The 4,947-nt window shown below is 32.6% G+C and overlaps 1 pseudogene; it reads left to right on the plus strand.

Annotated features, from left to right (window-relative positions):
- The first annotated feature begins 3,090 nt into the window (after positions 1 to 3,090).
- On the plus strand, positions 3,091 to 3,206 carry LOC145260716 (5S ribosomal RNA; annotated as a pseudogene).
- Positions 3,207 to 4,947: the final 1,741 nt, after the last annotated feature.

Genomic DNA, 4,947 nt, shown 5'->3' on the forward strand with positions numbered 1-4,947 from the left:
TTTTATTCTTAACTAAAAAAAGACATTAAAATTACTTTGTTTGCTGTACTGAAAGATTACATTATTTTTTGATTATTTCATTTTTTTGCTTTTGTTTTATTTTTCATTTCATTGTTTGTTTTAGTAATTAGGCAGAGAAAGGACAATAAAATTCAACTTTTACCGTAACTTTTGTTTATGAAATTGTTATGTTAAACTACAGCCTTGTTTGTGAATACTTCCTAATTTCCTATTTGAGGGGAGGGGGGGGCGAAAATAAAGTTTCTTACTTTTTCATTTCATTATTTGTTTTCGTAATTATACAGAGAATGGACGATGAAATCCACTTTTCCGTATCTTTTGTTTATTAAAATGTTATGTGAAACTACAGCTTATTTGAAATAAACAAAAGAAAGCATTTCTTAATTATTTCTTAACATCAACATACTCATAAAAAATACAGAGTAGCTACAAATTAAAACACGATTATTATTAGTGGTTGTTATCAGCAGCAGTGAGTTGGGTTTTTTTTCTTACTAGGCTGTACAGTCGTCTCAGTAATTTCGTTTCGCTAAAATTTGCGTTCCGTTCCATTATTTTACATCCGTTTGCGCCCGCCATCTTGCGTACGACTTTATTCAAGATTTATATATATATATATATATATATATATATATATATATATATATATATATATATATATATATATATATATTAAAAATGGTAATATATATATATATATATATATATATATATATATATATATATATATACACGCACGCGCGCGCACACGCACACACACACACGCATACACAAGTATTACTATCTGTACAAACATAACAAGAAGTAGCTGCCCGGCTGTAATTCACACAATTTACGAGCACACACACGCACACGCGCACACGCGCAGATGGTGATGGTTGTCGGGGCGTGGGTTTAACAAAACTGTGTGAGATCTGCTTATTCTAACATAAACGCAGGCCTCAGACGGTAGGCGTCCGTCTGATACAGTTCACGCCTGTTTTGGGCGAAATTACCACCTGGGTTCCTTGACCCTGCCTCTTCGCACTCCTAATCGCAAATGACACGAAAACACTGATTTTTTTTTATGTTGTTCGCCCCCTCTGCGCCATTATCACTGTTTCGTTGATACTCGCCACCTGGAATGAAGTAGCGGCTCATTTAAGATCGGGTGGCCTGTTTTACGGCATATCAACCCATTTTCTAGTGATTTAAGCTATTTAGGTCTCTCTCACTGCAAGAACCATGACACTAGGGACGAAAAGTGAGATTGTGAAGTCAGCGCCACCGTGGAGAGACATTCTAGCCTGCAAAAAGTGCCTTGGCAGCCCCGTCGGTATTCCCCGATGAGGTCACCTTCAGCGATTAGAAATAAACTAACCCCTTCTCAAAGAGAGAATACAAAGCCTTACTTCCTAGAAGGGCACAGAACTTAACGGCCACGACAAACTCAACAGAGACCAGGTCATTACAGGAATGGTCTAATCTTTGTTGATTTTGAGTGAGTTAATACCAAAGGCATAATCCAATAATCTTTATAATCTTTAATATTTAATAAGATAGAGTCGGCAGATCGATTTCTTTAATACGTCATTTTAAGTGAAAATAATATTACGTACTTAATTGTCACATCGAAAACAGTATCCCAAAATTACGAAAATTCAATCAAGTAGAATAACTGCTATTGTGTTTTAGTAAACAAAATGTCTCTCGCTATTGGCTACAAAAATTTTGCACGCCATGAACATATAATCTAAAATGTACTTTCCAAGTTATGTCCCCTTTTGTATAAACTCTTAACGGTCTACTTTATACGAAAAAGTACACTTTTCCCTAATTTTCCGTAAAAAATACTTTTATCTATAAATAACATTCAACTTGATAAATTATCGTAATATTTGTGTATATTACTGTTTTCTATTTAAATAACACCATTAACGATGTCTACACTACCACATTACATTCATTAACACTTATCCTCGAGTTGCCTTCGGGCCTTGATAAGTGGTGACTCCCTTGTAAAAAGAAAACACCTTGTTGATTTCCAGCCACTTCATCATCATCCATACTCAACGTTCATGCAGTTATTTGGTCAATTTATTTAATCAAATCAAATTTTATAATTGTTGCATGTTGCAATAAAATTGTTACAATAAAAGAATATTACAATTCTTCATTAAACTTAGGCATAGCACGCCGTGGGTTTGGGAGATAGGTGGGTGGGGCGGGATTCTTGCTATTGGTCTTTCTATGTGTCTACTAGCCTTTTAAATCACTCTTAGTCGGCTCCTTTTTTACCAAAATACCGCCTTCACAACTTGGAGTTTTAAACCTACTTAAAAGATCCCCAACCGTTTAAAAATGTTCTTTTTTTTTTTTTCAAATAAATTAATATTTTTTAATTGATCGATGAATAAATATATTTCAATATGAAAAGTTTTTTTTTTGATATAAAACAATTATTGTCCAATGAATATACAGCGAGTGATGAATGAAGGGGAGAGACAAGATCTAGAAAATACCCCAAGAAGAATGATAAATAAGGAACCAAACACAATGCTTATGGGGTATGTTAGTGTATTTCTTTGCTTTCCCACGAAAGCAAAATGTGACACAAGGTCGTTTTTAATATGGGGGAAAGCAGCTCCTCAAAAGGGAGCACCCTGGCAGTAGCCAAATATAAAAAAATGCCTCAGTATAGAAGAGTTTCCCTTACATTAATTAATGCTAAATTAACTTAAATATATATATATATATATATATATATATATATATATATATTATACACACATATATATATGTGTGTGCATATAATATATATATATATTTATGTACACATATATATATATATTTATATACACATATATATATGTGTATATAATATATATATATAATACACACACACACACACACACACACACACACACACACACACACACATATATATATATATATATATATATATATATATATATATATATCGAGTTTTCCTAAATTCATCTGTTCTGATACTATATATATTTGAAATAAAAAACACTTACGAAAAACTGAAGAAAAGATTTCATGTGTTTTTATTATTCTATAAACGGCTATAACGGCATAATCACATTGACACACCGGTTCTCGTCAGATCACCGAAGTTAAGCAACGTTGAGCCTGGCTAGTACCAGATGGGTGACCACTTGGGAATTCTAGGCGCTGTATGTGCTTTCCGCTTATCTCGGCATTGTTTCTAGTCGTTCTGAACCCCCATTTGCCACTGGTATTCAACAATACCGATTCAGGAGAGGTGTGGTTGGAGATTGCGCAACTCTTGCCACAAAAATTTTCCGCGCAGGCACCCTTACTGTGGATATCCATAGTCTGTCAAGACTGAAGGAAGCTGTTTTTTAAACGGCTATACAAAAATCGGCAATTTTTTACTCATGTGACCCACCTAAAAAAATAAAGATCTACTTCTTTTGGCCTAATACGTTTAAATAGCCTTTATAAATAATATGAAATAAATTTTCAAAAGAAAGAAAATTAACATTTTAGAGTGGGGGATCACTTTTCTATATTAATTTAACGTAAAATGAGCACCCACATTTTGGCCACCAAGCGTTCAACGAGACATGTCACCTCTAGCATTTTTTCAAGTTTGGCGATCGAGGGGTGGGGACAAAACATGAAAAATACAATTTTTTTTTTGCTTTTTTTTGTTTTTTTTTTTTTGGTGGTTGGGCGGGAATTACATTTAAAACATAAAATGATAAATTTAATTAATTTTTATGAGACCACTCTGTACTTTCACATAAAAATTTCATAAACATACCAAACCCCAAAATATAACAAATTACATTGGGGGGGGGGGGGCATTACAATGACGAAAAATTTAATTTAATTGTTTTTGAAATTAATTCTTGGTAGATTATTTTACTATTTAGGAAAACTCGATATATATATATATATATATATATATATATATATATATATATATATATATATATATATATGTATATATATATGTATATATATATATATAACTACTTAATTTACTCACATAAAATTAATATACGAAAGTATAGATTTATGCATAAACTTTAAGTATTTACTTCAAAAGTGCTCAATACGTAGGTAGAGCTAGTTAGTAATTTATAAAATATATATGGCGATTAAGCTTATCTGAATATTCCGCGTTTCATCCACTCTAGGACTCTTCAGGCTTACATAAGCCCTAGAGTGAATGAAACGCGGAATATTCAGTGTAGCTTAATCGCCATATATATTTTATAAATTACTATATATATATATATATATATATATATATATATATATATATATATATATATATAACCCAACGACTCTATTATGTGGACTCTATCCAGTGGACGAAACCTGGACATCGATCAATATGTTAAAACAGCTAGAATACATCAAGATGAATTTCTTCACAATAAAGAACATCTCAACAAAAACCCAAACCTTTCTCTTCAAGAACGACGAGCTATTTACACCCTAAAAAATAACTACGATATCACAATCAAATCAGCAGACAAAGGAGGAGCAATAACCATCATGGACACCGTTAAATATATTGAGGAAACGGAAACCCAACTCAAAGACACGAATATTTACAAAACACTCCCGGAAGACCCAACATTCATCTATAAAATAGAACTCACGAATCTTATCAAAAAATCTTACTCCTTGTATCTCCAAGATAATTACTTCCCTCATTCCCACAAATCCTAAAGCAGCTAACTTTTACACTACTCCTAAACTACACAAACTTCGCAAATTCATAACAAACACAGACACTACCACCGCTACACTTCAAACTTTGGTCCTCAACCCTGACAACATTTATGAACTAGCGAAATTCCTTAACATCTCACCCCCTGGTAGACCCATAATATCAGGTGTTGGCATCCTAACAGAATATATATCTGGATATATAGATAAAAT

This window comes from Euprymna scolopes, chromosome 36, assembly GCF_053919585.1.
Source record: "Euprymna scolopes isolate OS-2025 chromosome 36, ASM5391958v1, whole genome shotgun sequence".
In the NCBI taxonomy this organism is placed as follows: domain Eukaryota; kingdom Metazoa; phylum Mollusca; class Cephalopoda; order Sepiida; family Sepiolidae; genus Euprymna; species Euprymna scolopes.